At 46.1% G+C, this 22248-nt stretch overlaps 1 pseudogene; it reads left to right on the forward strand.

Annotated features, from left to right (window-relative positions):
- The first annotated feature begins 6831 nt into the window (after window positions 1-6831).
- On the forward strand, window positions 6832-21190 carry LOC138304264 (nucleoside diphosphate kinase B-like; annotated as a pseudogene).
- The last annotated feature ends 1058 nt before the right edge of the window (window positions 21191-22248 follow it).

Below are 22248 nucleotides of genomic sequence, written 5' to 3' on the forward strand. Positions count from 1 at the left end.
AGAGAAGCATAATCGGAGCCTCCAGTCCTGTGATAGAATACGTATGCATTCTATACATACAAACAGCATTACTGCCTCACTGATTTTTTCTCATCCCACCCCCATATCTGATGAGTCCCCGCCTTCCTGCAATGACCTGTTAAAGCTATATTGTAAAAAAACCTTATTACTCTCTCTATATCCCATGTAAGGGCTCATTACCCATCAGTCATCCGGGTACACCTACCCAAGGATAAGGTCAAAACAGCAACAAATACTGCAAAGGTAGCAAGCTGCACCAACGAAAGCTGTCAAGCGCCCAGCGAAAAACAACATCTGGCAGTCAAGAACAGTGCAAGCGAGGGGGAACAAAGTGTGTTGCGCACACTCCCCCTAGTGGTTGCCCACTGCAACCGCAGTCGAGAAAATGGCACCGCTAGCCCCGGTGATGAACGGACGCCACCGGCATAGAGAACAGTGAGCATATAAGACACCAGCAAAAGCGCACAGGAAGGCAAGGGACAATGTCAGAGGTGTGCAGAGGGCTATGCTGGTGAACCTGACACCACGGGCAGGAGCCCGAGAGACAGTGAGCCCTCAGAGAGCGTGACCCAATGCCAAGCAGAAGAGGCCGTGCCGGCACAGGATGGCCATCGTTGGCCCATTGTTCAGCAGGTCAGCATAACTGACCAGCCCTGCCAAGCAGACGGAGGCAGGAGCAAGCACTGCAACAGCAGTCTCGAGGCGCAAACACTGTGCCTTCGAGCGAAGAGAAGGAAGAGAAAGGTGACACTCGAGTCATGGACCGGACCACCAAGAAGATCGCAGGAACGAACAAGGTCTGCAAGGAGAGCGGATCAAGTCCTACAGACAGAACCCAGCCTGCGAGAGGCTGCGACAGAAGACGACGCACCGGCTGAGGTGCAACCCAACTCAGTGAAAGGTCCATGCAGCGCAACTTGTGGTGCAACACTACATTAGGAAAAGAGGAAAGGAGAATGTGGCCCGACGCCACAACGTGTAGGATCAGACAAGAAGGGTGTGGCAGACCAGTCACACCGAAGATCAACACCACCACAGGTGCGAAAGGGAGAAGAGTGACAGGACTAGTGCTAACAGACAAGAGGGTATCCATCACCACAAGCCAGCCACCTGGGTGAACAGACGTCACTGGAGATAGCTCCGCTGGTGGACCAACTCTAAACTGCCAGTGTGCGTAAACCGCGTCCAGGCCCCACGCTTACCAGCTCGACCGTCCTGCCTCCGGTCACCGGCTGCTTGACCAAGATGGCATCCCTGTTACCAATTGCACATGCCACGCAAGAACCATGAGTGGCCACGAAGTCCCTCAAGTCATCCTTTTGCCATGGAAGACGCCACCACCTGTTGATCTTCACAAGATGTAGCAAGATCGACATCTTTATGAGGTGCATCACGCAAAACACCTGAGGAGCATAGCACCACCCGAATGGAGCCAAAGTCAGCAAGAAGATCAGAAGCTGACAAGGCATCCCTGGCACCATCGGAGTCTGACCAACCAAACACCTGCCATGAGCCCCTGTGAACCGGATACCTGCCGAAGAGAGCACATTCAGCCATCTGGACCATCCACCCTTGGGGTTGCAGAAGGTTTGGTCGTGACCCTGTTCGGATTTGCACAGAGACCTCCCTGGCGTGGCATACCAATGGCCCACACAGCCCATCCGGTCCTGTGGCAATTCAGGAATAAGGGCCTCAAGAGATTCCAGTGAGAGAGTAATCCTGCCACAAGAGATGTCTGAGGCAGCTCCACGTCCTGCACCAGGACGCACGAAGGTCACAGGCAGAGACTGGTCACCCAAAGACTATTGCACTGAGGCAAAGACTATTGCACTGAGGCCAGAGCACCTGAGTCCTGAGCACACCAACCCTGCGACACCCACCCTTGTGGCTCCATGCACAACCGGGTTGTGGTCCTGTGGGCAGTTCCTCAGCAAATCCTTCGCTTGACCTGCGATAGGCATGGCACAGTCCACACATTCCCGTGGCAGCCCACCAAAGGGCCTCGAGGAGACTCCTCTCCGATGGAGTTCTGGCACGAGAGGGAAGCCTGACGCTGCTCTGCCAATGGAAGTCAGGAAGCACCAAGGCCTTCAAGGACGCCGCCTCTTTATCCAGGTCATCCGAAGTCTTTGGAGGTGTGCCATCCCTGGAGCTGGAATGCCTTCCAGAGATCCTTAAAGTGGACTCCCCACTGATCCTGATGCACTTGCATCAAACGTACATAGACTCTAGCACTGCGAGCCCAGGCAGGACAGGACCGACAGTCTCCAAACTAAGTGTGATGTTGTGGACAGGTGACTTAAGTATTCCGGACGAATGGCAGCCCGCGCTGCCATTCGTGTCCAGCGCGGGCTGGTTAAACAACGGAGGTGTGCCGTGATGCCAAGCGCCCAGCTGTACCAGTTCCATGCAGCACGTCCGGTGGACTGCCTGAAGAGACTTGTGATTGTTTATTGTTGATGTTTTCTCTCCCACAGGTTGGTGTTCGTTTGCTTTTTCAATAAAGTTTGGGAGGGATGTGTGAGAAAGTAGCCTCTTTCTAGCCTTGTTACCCCCACTTTTGGCCTGTTTGTGAGTGTATGTCAGGGTGTTTTCACTGTCTCACTGGGATCCTGCTAGCCAGGGCCCAGTGCTCATAGTGAAAACCCTATGTTTTCAGTATGTTTGTTATGTGTCACTGGGACCCTGCTAGTCAGGACCCCAGTGCTCATAAGTTTGTGGCCTATATGTATGTGTTCCCTGTGTGGTGCCTAACTGTCTCACTGAGGCTCTGCTAACCAGAACCTCAGTGGTTATGCTCTCTCATTTCTTTCAAATTGTCACTAACAGGCTAGTGACCAATTTTACCAATTTACATTGGCTTACTGGAACACCCTTATAATTCCCTAGTATATGGTACTGAGGTACCCAGGGTATTGGGGTTCCAGGAGATCCCTATGGGCTGCAGCATTTCTTTTGCCACCCATAGGGAGCTCTGACAATTCTTACACAGGCCTGCCACTGCAGCCTGAGTGAAATAACGTCCACGTTATTTCACAGCCATTTTACACTGCACTTAAGTAACTTATAAGTCACCTATATGTCTAACCTTTACCTGGTAAAGGTTAGGTGCAAAGTTACTTAGTGTGAGGGCACCCTGGCACTAGCCAAGGTGCCCCCACATTGTTCAGGGCCAATTCCCCGGACTTTGTGAGTGCGGGGACACCATTACACGGGTGCACTACATATAGGTCACTACCTATATGTAGCTTCACAATGGTAACTCCGAATATGGCCATGTAACATGTCTATGATCATGGAATTGCCCCCTCTATGCCATCCTGGCATAGTTGGCACAATCCCATGATCCCAGTGGTCTGTAGCACAGACCCTGGTACTGCCAAACTGCCTTTCCTGGGGTTTCACTGCAGCTGCTGCTGCTGCCAACCCCTCAGACAGGTTTCTGCCCTCCTGGGGTCAAGCCAGGCTTGTCCCAGGATGGCAGAACAAAGGTCTTCCTCTGAGAGAGGGTGTTACACCCTCTCCCTTTGGAAAATGGTGTGAAGGCAGGGGAGGAGTAGCCTCCCCCAGCCTCTGGAAATGCTTTCTTGGGCACAGATGTGCCCAATTCTGCATAAGCCAGTCTACACCGGTTCAGGGGACCCCTTAGCCCTGCTCTGGCGCGAAACTGGACAAAGGAAAGGGGAGTGACCACTCCCCTGACCTGCACCTCCCCTGGGAGGTGTCCAGAGCTCCTCCAGTGTGCTCCAGACCTCTGCCATCTTGGAAACAGAGGTGCTGCTGGCACACTGGACTGCTCTGAGTGGCCAGTGCCACCAGGTGACGTCAGAGACTCCTTCTGATAGGCTCCTTCAGGTGTTGCTAGCCTATCCTCTCTCCTAGGTAGCCAAACCCTCTTTTCTGGCTATTTAGGGTCTCTGTCTCTAGGGAAACTTTAGATAACGAATGCAAGAGCTCATCAGAGTTCCTCTGCATCTCTCTCTTCACCTTCTGCCAAGGAATCGACTGCTGACCGCGCTTGAAGCCTGCAAAACTGCAACATAGTAGCAAAGACGACTACTGCAACTCTGTAACGCTGATCCTGCCGCCTTCTCGACTGTTTTCCTGGTGGTGCATGCTGTGGGGGTAGTCTGCCTCCTCTCTGCACTAGAAGCTCCGAAGAAATCTCCCGTGGGTCGACGGAATCTTCCCCCTGCAACCGCAGGCACCAAAAAGCTGCATTACCGGTCCCTTGGGTCTCCTCTCAGCACGACGAGCGAGGTCCCTTGAATCCAGCAACTCTGTCCAAGTGACTCCCACAGTCCAATGACTCTTCAGTCCAAGTTTGGTGGAGGTAAGTCCTTGCCTCCCCACGCCAGACTGCATTGTTGGTAACCACGACTTTTGCAGCTACTCCAGCCCCTGTGCACTTCCGGCGGAAATCCTTTGTGCACAGCCAAGCCTGGGTCCACGGCACTCTAACCTGCATTGCACGACTTTCTAAGTTGGTCTCAGGCGACGTGGGACTCCTTTGTGTAACTTCGGGTGAGCACCGTTTCACGCATCCTCGTAGTGCCTGTCTCTGGCACTTCTCCGGGTGCTACCTGCTGCTAAGAGGGCTCCTTGTCTTGCTCAACGTCCCCTCTACATCCTGGTCCAATTTGCGACCTCCTGGTCCCTCCTGGGCCACAGCAGCATCCAAAAACGCTAACCGCACAATTTACAGCTAGCAAGGCTTGTTGGCGTTCTTTTGGTGGGAAAATACTTCTGCACGACTCTCCACGGCGAGAGGGATCCGTCCACCAAAGGGGAAGTCTCTAGCCCTTTTCGTTCCTGCAGAAACCTCAGCTTCTTCTGTCCAGTAGAAGCTTCTTTGCACCCACAGCTGGCATTTCCTGGGCATCTGCCCATCTCCGACTTGCTTGTGACTTTTGGACTTGGTCCCCTTGTTCCACAGGTACCCTCGACTGGAAATCCATTGTTGTTGCATTGCTGGTTTGTGTCTTTCCTGCATTATTCCTCTATCACGACTTCTATGTCTTTGGGGGAACTTTAGTGCACTTTGCACTCACTTTTCAGGGTCTTGGGGTGGGCTATTTTTCTAACCCTCACTATTTTCTAATAGTCCCAGCGACCCTCTACAAGGTCACATAGGTTTGGGGTCCATTCGTGGTTCGCATTCCACTTTTGGAGTATATGGTTTGTGTTGCCCCTATCCCTATGTGTCCCCATTGCATCCTATTGTAACTATACATTGTTTGTACTGTTTTCTAAGACTATACTGCATATTGTTGGTATTGTGTACATATATCTTGTGTATATTTCCTATCCTCTCACTGAGGGTACACTCTGAGATACTTTGGCATATTGTAATAAAAATAAAGTACCTTTATTTTTAGTATAACTGTGTATTGTGTTTTCTTATGATATTGTGCAAGTGACACTTGTGGTACTGTAGTAGCTTCACACGTCTCCTAGTTCAGCCTAAGCTGCTCTGCTAAGCTACCATTATCTATCAGCCTAAGCTGCTAGACACCCTATACACTAATAAGGGATACCTGGGCCTGGTGCAAGGTGTAAGTACCCCTTGGTACTCACTACAAGCCAGTCCAGCCTCCTACAGGATGTATGTCCTGCAGGACACGTTCTAGTGTTTCCAACAGCCACTCTGCTGAGGGCTGGCTTCCACGCTCACCCCACACCCATCCATCACAGGGGTCACCAGTCAGGTGACCTTGCAAATAAAGATGCTGGGCGCACTGAGACCAGTTTCATGAACCCAAAATATGAGTCTGTGTCACCTTACTTCCACAGCATGAGAGCCTAGGGCCCCCAACACTACAGGGAGGAAGTAAAGACTGGGATGAAGATGTTACCTGAAATACTGTAGGAACACAGTTATGTAACGCCAGCCTGTAGACCACCAGAAAGAAGTCAGAGCTCCCAAATGGACTAATCAGCCTTATCACAAGGTTTCCAGACCCACCGCCAGCAGAATTCCCAGCATAACACTCTCTGTCAAACCTCTACACCATCCACCAACACCGAAGCCAGCCCTCACCAGCAGAACGGCGCTTAAGAACACACCTTGCAACCCCTATGCCAAGCCTCGAAACTGACCAGGGATACCAATAATGGACAGCATTTTGTAATACGAAACAACACAGAACCAACAGATATACGAATTTCATAGCAATATTTTGTACTAAGAGACAACACAGAACCAACAGAATTTCATAGCAACTACAGCAGCTGCTGTTACCGGCGCTGAAGGTGAACTTGGACATAACGCACTTAGATTGGACCTGACATCTTTGTTACCTAGTCTTGGTAGACGGTAAGGAATATTTCTCTAATGCAGAGGTGTTCAAACTGGGGGGCGGGCCCCCCTTGGGGGGCCTCAAGTGATCCCAGGGGGGGCGCCAAACTCTGGTCAAAAGAAATATTATACAGCTAACATGCCTTTGTTTTAAGCAAAAGCATGTTATTGCAGTTTAAAAAAGGTAACAGTACTTAACTGCAATGTTTAAATAGGGTTAGACCTATTTAAGCATTGCCATCTTTCTAAAATAATTGTGAAAAATTCTCAGGGGGGGCCCAATGATTTTTATTTTTCAACTGGGGGGGCGCAACATTAAAAAGTTTGAAGACCACTGCTCTAATGGGAAGTAGTCTCTCTCTCCCCTTGCTGCTGATCATATCCTGCTCCTCCCTCAGGGTGTAAAGCGATAGGTGGGCGTGGCTGTCGATTACAGTCACGCGTCCCCAGCCAATAAGATGGCGGAAGGGGGAAAGGCAGCATCTCAAGTGAGCCAATGGGAACGGCGAAACGATGCCGGCAGCTCACAGGCAGTATATAACTTCCGGTTGCCTCTCTCTCGCTTTTGCTCTCCTCCGCCCACCGCTGCTTCCGTCAACGGGGGACATCTAGCACTCCGGCAGCAGGTACAGCAGAGTTTAGAATCCAGGTTACAGCAACACTTCTTTCCTTTCCGCAGTTCTTCGGAGCCTCCTCAACTCCTCTCCCTCCACGCACACCCTAGTCTCCATTGTAATTGCCGTACACGTACCTACCACCCTTTAAGGTAAAACACTTTCACGGTGCGGCGGTGACTTTTCTTCGGCTGAGCGTCACCGCTTCTCTATACGTGAACCCGCGCTCCCTTTGTGTACCAGGACCCGTTGAAATGGATGCATGGCCATAACCTGGCTCCACGTTTCCGGATAGCTGAGCCCGCTTCCTGATATATGTATATTTTTGTGTCCTTATCTTTCATGATGCTGGCTGCGGCTATCTAATCTTGGGTGGTAGGGAGGTGGTTGGGCTTTGCCGCGTCCCGAAATGGCAGGCGGAGTGCCCTACGCTGCTACTTGCAGGCTTACTTTTTATCCCATATTTTTTTTTTGTAATATATGGAGACTTGCACCCTCGCACTATCCCTTGCACCCGCTTCCTTCTGAGGAGCCCTATTTTGCCATTAGTGGTGGTAGATGTTTAACGCACGCATTTCCGTGATGATTCACCGGTGTTCTGTTCTGCTAGCTTTTTACGGAATATATCGCACTGCTATTAGTGATTGGCCACCTGTTGGTGTATATAGTGATTTTTGTCTAAATACTTTATTTCAGTTTACATTATATTTTAAATGATCAGCTGTTTGGGTTTAAATGGGACGTCATGTCGAATGAGCAAGGACAGAAGTCTAAGGAAGAAATCGAAGTGGGTTGAAGGTTTACGTAGTTTTTTCTTTTGGTGGTGGTCTAGATTTATTCTCAAAATAATGGATTATTTTTTAAGTTCTGGTGGCACGTTCAAGTGCCCAATAAGAGTTTGAGAGCTTGTGTGGATCGGAGTTGGAACAGGTTTGTTACAGTAAGAAAGTTTTTTGTTTTTTGGCGGGGAAGGGTGAAATATCGAATGCTCGTCTTTTATTGAGTGTATATAGTGGGGGTGAGTAAGAGTTCCCGATTTATAAAAGTCTAGCATAAACCGACAGGGACAAGGGGTTATGTATATGGCACTATGCATAGCAACGAACGGATAGTCTCAGGAACTTTGTAATGTTTTATGGGGGTTTCTTCTGAATGCATCTTATCTACTTGTGCCGTCCAGATGCATTACTATGTAGTAATCCGAAAGAAGGGTCTTGCATCAACTTTTTTTCTGTAAAAATATAATTTCAGTACACATGGCAGTTTAAGGATGGCCCTACCCACAGATTACATGTTGGGTTTATAGGAGGGGGCCTTCCAGTCTTTCTGTAGCTCCGGTTTGAATGAGTGACATCCTCGTATCGGGTCTTCTCACGTTAGCACTTTTCTTTCTTCGGAAGCCCTGCATACTGCAGCTTAATGATTTACCGTTGTTGATGCCATTTTCAGCTTCTAGGTTCGAGTTAGGAATATTGTATAAACTGCTTGTGTAGTACACAAATGTCTACTATGGACTTATAATTGACTAGCGGACAAACTGTTAAGTTACACTGAAGGCTGGTATCCTGTTCTGGCTCGACCCTGCGCTTCCACGGCTCTGTGGCTATGAAGTTGTGGTAACGGTGGCCCGCTGTGACTGCAAGTGAAGTAGTGGTGGCAGGACAAGCGACATGATTTTCGTGCCTTCTCTCCCCGGGGATCAAATCTCAGCTAGAGCTTACGGTTTATAAAGCGTTTTGTGTGGGTGAAATCGGGCAGCCAGGATTAGTGCATTGAAGTAATCCTTGCCTTCGAGACCACCCAACCCCCTCGTCTTCAGAGATAACATTGAGTCTCGCTGCCTGCAGAAGCCATCGGTGGCATGCGGAGAAAGTATAGTTAAGTTTTGAAGGGAAATAATTACGACGGACTGGCGTGTTTCCGAGACGGGTGTGCCACCTACTGTCAAGGATTGATGTGTCAGGAAGCCTGCCCGCGCGCTGTTGTGTATTTGCGGAGTTCTATGGTAATGACCATTTGCACAGTTGTGAAATGATACCCTGCAAGCGCAGCGGGTTAAGTGTTGGATAAAAAAAAATCATTTCTTGGGAGCAAAATGGATGGAATTTTGTAGTCAGTTTTAGTAGGCCAGTAGCATGTCATCTACAAGCCAAGTGCGGCGAGTTTATATAGAAAATCTGATGTAGTAAAGATGAGCTCATGTTAACCCGAAGTCATATTTTCTCCAGAACCAGAAACATTATCTATTATAAATGGACTAAGCTCGTAATTTTGCCGAAAGTAGGGTGTTTAGTGGGACTCCACTATAAAGAAGCGCACGTGCAACACGGGTCCAGTAAACATTCATTTTACACAACGGTTTATTTGTCTGCGGCTGCTTAATCCCTACTTCTGGTTGGAACCCAGATATCAGCTGGTCAACAGTTATTAAAGGTTCACGGTGACTCAGAAATGTAACTTGGCAGCATTTCCCATGAGAAGGTTATAGATGGCTCCTGCAGAACGAGATTAATCAAAGTAAAGAGTATCAGCTCTTTGTGTTGGGCTTGTAAACAGTTTCCTTGTGTACCTGCTCGTTAAGTCCCACATCTGTTCAGAGCTACTAATCTTGTGCAACCTCACGCTTTTCTGAGCCTTCGTCCTGCCTAACGTCATCTCTCCATTATTATTTTAATATGTATGTGTGACTAATGTTTGTATTTGCCCTTGAAACGTTTGTTTTGGATGCCTGATCCGGTGCAACATTTCTGAAATGCTAGGTTTGAGGAAATCTACTCTTCAGGAAGTGCACCTAGGATGTAGAACCTAAAGGATTAAGTTATGCCTTTGAGGGTTTTTTCTTCCTGAAACTTATTTGCCATAGTCTTGATTCTCGTTTAGCCGCAGTGTGTTCTGTTCTCAGTTGGTTTGATATTTTTAGAATACATGGAAGAGTACATAATCGATGTATAAAAGCCAATCTCCGATTTGTTTCTTGCAGGCACGTTTCTAGCTCAGTCCCTTGCAAGGAAGGCATGAAGTTGCCTAAAGTGCAATAACCAAGGGCCTTTTTAGTTCCGATGTCAGGGTCTCCGGCCAGATCCAGCAGCCAAGGGGAATTTCAGGAAACGGTGTATAAAGATGCAGATTCAAATACGAAACAGTTTTTTTCCTTCTGCTGTTTATATCTGCTCGATGAGCAGAAAGGGAATACTTATGGAAATGTTTTTTTAATGTTTTGTGTAATTATAGGGAAAACAATCTCTGCAGGCTTGTACATTCTGAGCTACAACTTTTTTTAAATCTGACTTGTATTAAACGAATTCCAGCATCTTTAAGCAACATATCTTAACTGCATTTTGGTGTTTATTTGGCACTAGATAGCGCAATTACGTTTACGGGCGTTCTTTCATATGAAGAGCAACGCTGAGGATTTAAGCATTTTGTGGGAAGGGTGATGGTGTGGCCGTACTTACAAGGAATAAAGTATCTTCTAATACATTAGAAGGCTATTGCATGTCACCTTGAGTTATGTGAACTTATAATGAAACAGCATCTGCTTTCTTGTTTTACATGATCAAGGATCTCCTTGGTGACTTGAAATATCCATATAATGTACGACAATGGAGTAGTCTTTCGTTCACCTGTAATTAAGAAATGTATCTGCTCAACTAAGTTATTGCAGTTGAATTCTGACCTCTCAATATGGTGCGAGCAGCCAAGGTGAAAGGCATGCCATCGGGAACATCATTCAGCAGAAGTTTAAAAAAGGAAAACAGGAACTGGCTGTCTTCTGATCTTTTTTGAATAACAATGTGACCAGTAGAAAGGTATTTATGGCACCGTGTTTTTCCATGGTATAGAATGACCAGAACAATCAGATCTCTGCATGTATCCACACAACCTGAGTCATAACATTCTTAATCTGATTTGAATTAGAATTTTAATTTTGCAAACGCGTTTGCAGTGCAGGTGATGCTTTATCCATGTCTGTAATATACACAAGTGCAAGATACCAGTGATGTAAGTGGTTTGTGGGAGGGGTGATGGTTTGAAGATGTATTATAAGGAATAACAACCTTTCTAATACATTAGAAGGATATTGCAATTCGCCTCATTCTTCAGCCTCCTTTCTCTGTCCATTGTAATCCGCAGTGACAGACGATACTCATGTGTGGAAGGGGGTACTTTATCCCCTACAGTAGTTCGAGGAATGTACGAGACATATTTGTCACTCTTTAGGATTTGTGTATTTCACAACTCAGAACAGACCTGTTTTCTCCTGACCTGGCTTAATCAGGGAGCCTAGTCAGATCTCCAGAGAAGCCTCCTTGCTGTGCCCGAATAATGGGATAGCCTTACAGTGATCGAGAAGTCAGACTACCTTAGAAGTTATTTAATCTGCAGCTCTAACTTTATTCTAGAATCTCCAGTTTTGTGGTTTAAATTGTGCTTTTGAATAGGTTAGCTTCTGCTTTTTCTGTGAAGTGCTTTTTTTTGTAACTCGGTCCGATAAAAAATGGACTGATGCATTTTTGTTAAACCTTAGTTTTTGTGTGAAGTTTACGTTTAGATTTGAAGCTGACTTGTGTAGGGAGCCCAATTTGTTTACTTCGATGTACACCTTATTATGAACAATGTTAAGTTTTCTGTCACCCTCTTGCCTTCTTCTAGGAACATGTCTGGTAACGGTATTACAGAACGTACCTTCATTTGCATCAAGCCAGATGGCGTTCAACGGGGCCTGGTAGGAGAGATAATCAAGCGCTTTGAGCAGAAGGGATACTGAATGGTGGCAATGAAGTTTATGCAGGTGAGAGTAGTCTTTGGTTTGCGTTTTGTGTACACAATTGATAGGGTCTAAGCATACACCGTAATTGGGTAATGATATACTGTGATATTGGGTGTGAACTGCTGTACTCAGATCACTGGCATGAGCAGGGTTGAGTTCTCATCACCCAGGTAACAATACTTTCTTTGCCACTTGCAGGCTTCCGATGAACTTCTGAAGGAACACTACATTGACCTGAAGGATCGCCCTTTCTACTCCGGTTTGGTTTAATATATGGTCTCTGGCCCTGTTGTTCCTATGGTGAGTGTAGAATGGTCTATGATGTGTATATCCCTACTACTCTGAAATTATGGAGTTACTCTTCCATTTAAAGTTTTTTTTTTTTTTTTTTTAAATGGTATTTGTGTGCTGACCTAGAATTCCAATTTCCTCATACCAATAAAGATTCTTGAGTTAGCTCCAGCCAGCTTCCTAGAATGTGGAATGAAAAGACCAAAGTATGTCCTAAAAGATCCGTGTTTTATACCCTGAGGTAAACCAGGCCCTAGTTTCTGGGAACTACCTGGTGTAAATCCTCTTGGATGAGCCTGCCTCGGTTTTCAGTGCACAATAGTCTTGCAGCTGAACCAGTATGAACTCCTTTTTACTTGTACATCATGTTGTCCTAGCCCTTTGTTTCCTCCCTAGCTCTCTATAAATTGGTAATTAACATTGGTAACCTCTTTCTAGTTCATAGTCAATATTGTAGCCAGATTTCTCCTCTAGAATATTCCATAGCACCATACTGGGTCCAGAGACTTTTTTTAAGCAATGCTCCCGGAGTACAAGTAGGTGGCATTATATGGCTTGGCTTCATGGTGACTTCATACAGTGTTGTGGAGCTTCACATAAGCCCCACCCCTGCTTGCTGACATCATTTCTTGATCTTTTTCGATTCCCTCACATATAACATTTGAAGGAAAAAATATATTTACAGGTGATGGTGCGACTACTTAACTTGGGACCTTAAGGTGATCAGCAGACACCTCAGTAGAGGTGGGTGGACAGTGAGGAATCTGCATTTAGACTATTCACCAAGTAGCACCATTGTCTGGATATTTCAAACTGAAGATTCCTCATCTTAGGAATGGATGGGACCACCCAATGGTGGAGGGTCCTCTTACATGTTGAGAACCAAATAGGCTAAAGTCCCTCCTGTCAGATAGGTCTCAAGGTGAATTTCATGAATGTGTAGGAAAGTGCCACTGTTGGCATGGCTACTCCCCACTTTTCGCCTGGTGTTGATGCCAACTTTTATTGACGGTGTGCTAGGATCCTGCTAACCAGGTCCCAGCACCAGTGTTCTTTCCCAAAATCTGTACCTTTGTTTTCAGAATTGGCACACCCTTTGCACACAGGTATTCCCTTTGTAAAATGTATACCTGGTACAAAAGGGCTCCCTCACCAAACACATGCACACTCCCTTTGCAGCTTGTGTATGCTGGTGGGGAGAAACGGACAAGGCAGTTGACATGACCACCATTTCAGGGTGCCATGCCCACAAACTACTGCCTGTGGCAAAAGGTAAGACACCCCTACAGCCCTAAGGCAGGGTGCACTATACCACAGGTGAGGGCATAGCTGCAGGAACCATATGCCCCTACAGTGTCCAAGTTAATTCTTGGATACTGTAAGTGCAGTGTGGCCATATTGAGTACAGGGTCTGGGAGTTTGTCATTATGAACTCCACAGCTCCAAAATGGTTTCACTGAATGCTGAGCAGTTTGGTATCCAACTTAGCACAGTGAACTCCCACTGATGACAGTGTGGAGTTTATTGAAAAAATGCACCAGAGGCATTTTAGAGATGCCCCCTGTATGTTAGCCAAACTACTAAACCTGGACTGACTGGTCTTTGCCAGCCTGTCGCTTTCAGACATGTTTCTGACCACATGGGGTGGGAGCCTTTGTGCTCTCAGTGGTCAGATCCAAAGCCTGTCCTCAATGGAGGTGCTTTACACTTCCCCTGCAGGAGCCGTACCAGCTGTTGGTGAGCCTCAAAGGCTCAAGCCTTGGGTTATAGTGCCCCAGGGCAACTCCAACTGGTGGAGTTGCCACCCCCTGGACAAAGCCCCACTTTTGGCAGCAAGTCTGGGAAAATTAGGGAACACTGAGAACCGACCATCCCATCCAGGAGCACCCCAAAGGTGTCCAGAGATGAGGTGACACCCCCTTTGCAGAATCAATACCCTGTGTGACTTCTGGTTGGAGACTGCACTCATTGTCTACAGCTGGCATCTCCCTTTGGTATTAAGGTACTGATAGGTGGCTGAATACCAAAAAGATGCTTGTCTTGCCACTTCAGATGTATAGCCTCCTGGCACAATGTACTACACCACCATACATATTGCTGTACCACTTTAGTCATGTTGCTTGTTAAGATATGTGCCAGCCTTCCCTTAGTGGTTGGTAGTAAGGCTTTCAAGGCCAAGCTGTTTTCCTGTCGCTCAGATTGGTGTTTCTCTGCATCTTAAGAGAAGAAAACTCAGCTGGTTTGTACAGTCTAAGCAAAGGTCTGCTGAACATGACTTGAACCAAGTGGCCATGACAGTAAGGGCGTCATTAAATAGTAGCAGTGGCTCACATTTAGTTTGCCTTGTATTTTAGCAAGTCCAGTTGACTTTGGCTTCCAGAGTAGGCAACTGTAAATCTAGGTGTTATCCTGCTCTGTGCACTTTTTTCTGTTAGACCAGATAGTGAGACAAGCTCTGAGGTATCTAGGCCTTTGGCATTTTGCAAGTCAAAATACAGCCCTCCTTTATAAAGAAGGGTAGACCAGGTTTTCCCCCTCCTTGTTAGTGTTAAGACATTGGCTATGATCCTGGAACACGTTTGAGCCAAAGTTGACTTCTGTTGTCTGACAGAGCTGGTTTGAAGGAAGAAGCTGAAAGTCTGGCCGCATAACCACTGGGTGCGCTTTAGTTATTTAATACTGCAGGGCTGGTGTGATCAGGTATTTGTTCTCACTGCCTACTTGAAGGTAGCAACTTTTGCCGTGTCAGTGATGGCTTGGGGAATTTGGGGCCTGCAAGGATTGACAGAACATCAGATTGTTTACGTGATATTGCAGTCTCTTGCCAGATTAAGTGGAGGTATAGAGGCCTGCTTGACTTTCTTGTGCTTATGGTATGTTTTCAACCTACCAGCAGATTTTGAGTGTGACTACCTTTGTGCGGGGCCTAAGACGTGACTGCAATCAAGAGCAGAACCTCTATCAAATGCAGCCTCTTGAGCCTGGCGACTTAAAGCTTTGCCTATTGATCCTAGATTGTCTTTGGGTGCGTAAGTTTGCACTTAATGCCTGAGTTTATGTAGCGCAAGGACCAGAGGCACATGTCGTTTAGGTCCATGACACATTTGTCTCCAGCAGTTTGGGGCTCAGCTTGAATCCTGACTTTTTCTGGGGAAATTACTTTCTTGGACCACCGTTTTTAGCCTGCTTGGGGTCTGTCAGATGTGGGTGGAAGTGGAGCTCTGGATCAGTCTAGGGGCACAGGAACCTAGAAATAGTTGTTGGTGCACATTGGATAGTGCTTGTGTGGCTTTCAAACTGCTGCAGAACCATATGGTGCCACCTACTCGCACATAAGCATTGCTGAAAGTCATTGGTTACATTACCTGTGGGCACACATCTATTGGTGTCGAAGCAATCTGTTGCAGTAGTTTTTATAGTCTACATGTTGAAAGTAGAATTATGCTTAGTTTGTGTAGGCACTGATGTTCAGGTCTTCAGGCATCTTACATGGTTACATTCAAGAACCCAAACTCTGTTAAGCTGATTCTTAAGTTTTATAACTTAAGTCCAGAAGGATTAAGCAAGCGGGCGTTTCATTGATAAAGACCACCTAGCAAATAACCTGTTTATGCTCCCCTCCTTCCATATCGGCCTTATTGGTGGCTCTCTCAAAATAATCGCCTGGGTGATGTTTAATAGCTTACACTTGGGCAAACTATTCCAAAATCTTGTCCTTTTAGGTTTGGGTTCTGCCAGGGTCTGGGTACAGTGGAGCAGTGCTTTAACCTTTATTGGCAAGTATACTGTCGCCAGGTGCTGCTGCTGTTATGGATTTGTCAATAGCGTTTGACTATCAATCGACCTAAACTGTGGCAGTTGGATTTGTGGGTTGAAGCCGCATTAGTGAATTTTGTGTGTTAATCACACACAATTTAGTAGTGAGGGTTTGGTTCTATAGGAAAAATGTCTTGACTGTTAACCCCTTCCCTCCTCGTACCCCTAAGGGTACACCAAGGGTTTATTTCAGACCCCACCTGTCATATTAACAACCTGTGCCCCACCATAACCAAACTATCCAGTGATGGTCTTGGGGTCCCTATACTGGTACTGCTTTATGCAGGCAATGCAGTACTTGGGGCATAGACCCCAAGGAATTGCGTACACTGGTCAGGGCTAAAAAAATCATGTTACTTGACCTAACAGTAATGTACTTGACCCGTAAACAGGTCTCCAATTGTGATCCTAGGCAAATAGTTTAGTCACCTTGTTCTTAATCTCATATGATAGCACCTATGTGAGCTCAGCATTTCTGCAGTACAAAAACAATCTAGTCTTTAAGTAGACTAAAGCTTTCTGCATGTATCACAAGAATCTAGCCCATATACCCATGAGGTCTAGCCCACATAACCTAGGACTTTAGTTTACTAACAACATTCCCATCAGGGCAGTAGTGTTTCTGTTTTTAATAAATATATTACTAAACCATGATGTGGTAACATACTGTCATCTACACACGCTCATTCCAAGAAATATCCAATAACCTCTCTGCTAATTACTGAAAACTATAGTGTATTAATCTCTGAAAATTCTGTTTCAGAAAACATCCTTTGCACCTCAACATGTAAAGTATTCTGATTCATTTTCATCCTACTGAAATATTTTTAATCGCACAAAACAAAGGACTTCCAAACTACTGAAATATAATTACACATTTAAATGTGTTCGGAAAAACCTGACATCCTATATCCTTATATTTTTACATTTTAAGCAGGCGGTCCCACAGTTCACCTCAAAGTCCTGGAACTCTGCAGTCAGAAGGAAAATAAATTGTAAGAAAAACTGACTTTTGACCTATGTGAACACAGCACAAATTTGACATAACACTATTTAAAGGCATCTTTTATAGCCCCTCCACTTTTCAACTGAACACAACACCTGTTCAGTGGCAACTTGCCAAAAGGGATGAGAATAGCTCGACCTGATCAAAAAAGATGAGTGGTCAAGTGGATTTTTCGAACTCTGCTGGTTGAATCATTTAACTCTTAAGGGGGGCTTACTTGACCTGGTCACCAGCTTTGGGGAGTCTCACATTATGGCATGTGGGCCAGACCAGAAAACTTTCCAGATTAATGGTGAAGGGGCACTCATTTGGCACGGTGTATGACTTTAACTACCTGGGTGTTAACAATGCCGGTTTTGGGAACAGCAGATGGGCGTCTCGTCATTTTAATGGTATCGTGCTTCCAGTGTGCATTTGGTGCTGTAGCCTGGGTGAAATCCAGATTGTGTTGAATTAAGCAACTGGTTGGTCTCAAAGTAGCTGGAGAGTTGAACACATCCCTATTTTGTTTCAGGGTGGTGGATACTGCGTCGATGTTAATGAGCTTCCTTAGTACTTTGTTCTACTGTGGGAGCTATCATCAGCATATCCCTGTGATGGGCTCTCAGAAGACTTTTAGCCATTTTGTTTCTTTAAAGCTATAAACCCTACTTTTGTATCACTATTAAACTATTTTAAAACCCTTGATTTTTAGCAAACTTTGGGATGCATCTCCAGTCTCTTAATGACATTTTGTGGGATTTGCTCCTTTCTAACTGCAACAGTAAGATGCAGGAACTTTAAGGGAGTTTAAGCCCTATATCTTTTCTTAGAAGTTAATCAATCAACATTAAAGTGCATCAAATCGTCTTGCGGTGCTGGAGATGTTGGCTGTTGCATGGTTTGTTCACTCAAATATCCAGGTCTTGAGTTATTTCCAGAATTGCTGGGGTGAGTGGGTGGTCCTGAGGTGCAGTGAAAGGCTGCTCAACGCCTTGGCAGCCAGGCGAGAAAGTGCCTCCTCTGTCGGTTGGCGGATCGGGGGGGGTGTATTGGTGAGGAAGCAGAGGTCAGGAGTTTGCTGATGGATGCTGTTTCTTTATTGTGCAGGGCTTTGTGCGTGGGTCAGCATCTTTAACTGGTATCTCTTCTGGATCGGGAGTCAGTGTGGCTTCTTGAGGTGGGGTGTGATGTGGGTTCTTTTGATGAGGATGAGCTGCTGCTGACTTTCGTAGGGTCACTGAATTTTTTTAATTCATCAAATAGTAATGCATTTTATATTTCATTTTTAATGTCTATTTTGCCTATGTAACTGTTAAGCTTTTTTTATGTATGTACCTTTTTTTATAGCCTCGGTAAGCCGGACAAAGTAACTTGGCTTGACTACCAGCAGACTCTGGCCTTTCACATGACCAAATCTTAACTTGTCAACAGCCATCCATCTGGCCACAAAGAACAGACTAGGTCTTCCATGGCTGTTTACCATCTTGCACAGTGCAGTCTGTGCACGTTCCGCTAGAGAACAGTGTCTTTCCAGATGCATATCATGCTTGGAGACTTGTAGAGCAGCCACAGTCTACACCACAATTAATTTTTTAAGGATTTTTCTGGCAAGATGCATCATTGATCCTTTATTTGAATCACCACTAACTTCTCCTTCAAGTTTGCCCTGGCAAGTTTTAATTCCCTTTTGGGAGGGAGGAGGGGGGTATGTGGGGGAGTGCTATCCATACTCTAGTTGGGAGGGACAGCAAAAGAGCAAGTACAGGCATCAAAATCCTGTATTTATTTCTGCTATTCAGCACATGACAAACATGGGAACTGGGGCTCGGATTGACTGCACAGGTAAGATGGAGCCTCCATGCAAGCTGATCTGTTGTACTTAATACTTGCGCATACGGGGACATCTCTTCAGTCTCGCATTCAGTTGAGTAAAAGCAGCACCATGTATTAGAATCACCCTTATAATGTTTTGCAGTTCTTACAAGCTTTAATGTTTCCCATGTGATTGCTTGGGTAGTTTAACTTGAGAATTCACTCCATGTGAATGCCATACATTTACTGGTAGAATATGTACAGTAGGAGCTCTGTGCAGTGGAATTCCAGTGGACAAACACGATGGGTCGTGTTTAATTGACCATGTGACAATTATTTTTTGCTTGAAGGTTACTGCTTACTTTTTTCAGGTCTGAGAAGGATTTAATGTGGTGAAGACTGGCAGGGTAATGCTGGGAGAGACCAACCCTGTTGATTCCAGGCCTGGGACCATCCGGGGAGACTTCTGCGTCCAGGTTGGCAGGTACGTGATGGAAATGGTGTGCATGTGGCCCAGGGAGGAACGTCTTTGCGGGCATCAAATGAGTCACTCACTCCCTGTGGATATGAACACATGATGAAAAGGTTTCCCTGAAGAGGGCTTCCCTCTGTATTTTTGTCATTGCTCTCATGTGATTAATTGCCGCTGTAAGAAAATGTGCAGTTCTGGTACAGAGGACTAATTAATGCATTTACTCCTCCCCCCCCCCCCCCCCCCCGTCCGGGAAAAGTCTCCTTGGCCCCAGAGTGCACGGCCAGTAAAAACACTCCAAACGAGAACACGATTGACTTAATACAAAGTGTAGTTTTAAAGAATTGCAGGTGAGACTGACCACGCAATGGAGACTTGCATTATTTGCGCTAGTGCTGCGTTTATGGGAGTGTTGGTTTTAGTCGATTGTAGTCTGTTAAAGGCAGCTTACTCGCGGGCTTTTCTGGCAGTTGCTGGCTAGTGTGTTCTGATTCCAGATTGGTTGGCCTCCCTTAAACCCCAACCCGCCTGCCCCTGGCCCCCACACAGCTTTTTTCCTTTTCAGTTTTCCTTGTTGCAGAGGCATTTACTTTGATAATTCAGTGGCAGCCATCCTTTCAGACTCCTCAGCAGATTGGAACAATGTGTACAGGGAACGGGCATCTGTTTTTATCTCCTGCTTTATGTAAAGTGTTTAGGCTTTGTCGACTTGAATGTTTAACAAGCCTGTTCCCTCTAAGATAAGCATATTCCCGAAGCTGGATGGAGGAGACCCCGCCTTTAAAGCGGGGGCAAAGTAGATGAGGCTCCGTTAGAAATTCACTTGGCTCTTTTGCTAAGAGTAGCTTTTTTTTCAACGTGAAAAAGATTTTGAGCTGAGGCCTGCCTCTGGTCTTCTGTTATCACTATCCAGTGCGCTGAGAGCAAGTTGCCCCCTCCAACCCCAGTGGTCCTTCTTGATAGATCTAACCACTGAGTGCCAGAAGGGAGGTAGACACCTGTTATCAGTCTGCCAACAGCTCCATTTTCATAGAGATTGGACGACAGATTTAAGGTGTTGTAACAGAATTGCCAGTGTTTGTATGATCAGTTCCTTTGTAGTATTGTGTTGTGCATAGATTAAAGTACCTTTTTGTAAACTGAGTTGGAACAGTCGGTTCTAGAGCTGGTGATTGGGTTTCAAGCTCGTGCTTTTCAATTAGTCATGAGGGCTGTGATTATGTATCGCAGTCACTTGCTGAGGGCGTATTTGGCCCAGTTTGCAGAACCATAGCAGCGCGGACGGACTCCGGGACAACGTAGGCAAATTACCCCCTGTTCCCATGGCAGAGGCCTTGCAGCCATGTTTGCCCCCCCCCCGCCCTACTAGAACACTGCCTGATATGGAAATGGCTGCCATGCGAGGCTGATTTGAAACCGGCTCGTTCAAATCGCATCTCAGTTAAGTGAACAATGAAAGCTTATCTATTTGTGGTGTGGTTTTTTCCATTCTTATTTCAACTCTTTCCCTAGTAGTCCAACCTTAAGCTTTTTGTGTGGGATGACGTAAATTAATACACGCTCATTAATCTCTTCTGCCTCCTAGTCCCTTTATTGCTGACTGTGGGCACGGACCTATCTTGTTCTGATGCAGGCAGGTTACTTGAACGAAACCATCCAAGATGTTAAAACTACTTGAATCGAAAGCAGTTTTTACCAAGCCCACATGTATCAATTTGCTGTTTTTTCCAGTATGTGTAGTCTTCAGGTTTCTCATATCTGCACTGTCCTCTGCTTTGTGAACCCTTCAAACTGTCGTAATGGTGTGCATCAAATGTAGGTGCTGCTCTTTGCACTCTAATGTCTGTTTCCTCCCATAGGAACATATGCCATGGCAGTGACTCTGTGGAAAGTGCCAAAAAGGAGATCAACTTGTGGTTCAAGCCAGAAGAGCTGATTTCTTACACTAGCTGCGCCAACGAATGGATCAACGAGGGGAACTGAGGCAAAGGGTCCCATCATTGCCTCTTCGTTTAAAGATCATTCCCTTGGGGGAGCACCTTAAGCTTTTTATTGCCTTGTATTTCTCAGCTCGAAGCAATTTGTAATAAACACTTTGCCGGGCGTCTTTGCTTTTATGGGTGTTTTGTGACCTCACATGTTCTTGTTTAGTTGGGTGCAATGTAAACAGAAGTTTAAAAGGGTGATCAGTTATTTTTTAAAGTTCTTTATTGGTATTTCAATGTGTCAGCAATGGTAAGACTGACAACAGCATGTGCGCTACAAACCTTGCTACGGGGAAGGTCCTGTGTGGGGCCCCAACTGGTGCCGTCTCGCTTTGTGGATGACGCCCTAGCGTACGAGAAACCACACAACAGCTGCCTATTTTTTTGGTTTCTTGGATCTCTGGAACCAAGACAAGTCTCCAACTGAACTAGGGCAACTCCTGTCTTTCCCCCGCGGAGGGTTTAACACATGGCTGCAGAAGACTTGGAGACTGACCGCCTAACTTGGCAATATGAGATGCTCTGCTTCTGTGGGGGGGTGAATGTTCAGACCTTCTTGACAGGAACTATGGCAGGAGCCCAACGCTACTGCAGCTGTCCTGGAGCCTCTGGATGCAATAGCCCTTGTTCTTCCCCCCCTGCCTGCCCCCTTGCAATATATTTTAAAAATGCTGATACCACCACACCTTCTATTACTTTGTAGCAGTGCCAGTGATGCGCACCAGGGTCTTTAGTGACCTAGAGACTAATTTTTGACCTAATCTGTTCAGGAGACCACAAAAGGAGACTTCACAACCAGTTATTAGAAAAAATAAACTGTATTGCATACTACATAAGTAGACCAAAAAGACAAATCAGTAATAAACTGCTAAGCAAGCAGTTGTCAGATAATGAGTGCAAACACAAAGAATAATTTCCCACTTGCACATGTCATAAAACACATCCTCTCTGTGCGCACAAAGCAGATTATGTGAATATTCACATTACCCAAGTGAGGCAAAAACAACACATTCCATCAGTTTGGGAAATATAGCAAAAACTGAGGATGAAAGAACAGTGAAATGTGGCATCTTCCTTGGGTTGTGGAGCCGCCCCCCCAGGCAAAGGATAGTGCTCTGCAGGGGGGTGGGAGGGGGGTGGGGGGGGGGGCGTGGGGGCTTTTTTTCCTCCTCCTTCGCAA

The sequence above is a fragment of the Pleurodeles waltl genome, chromosome 7 (genome assembly GCF_031143425.1).
Source record: "Pleurodeles waltl isolate 20211129_DDA chromosome 7, aPleWal1.hap1.20221129, whole genome shotgun sequence".
In the NCBI taxonomy this organism is placed as follows: Eukaryota; Metazoa; Chordata; class Amphibia; order Caudata; family Salamandridae; genus Pleurodeles; species Pleurodeles waltl.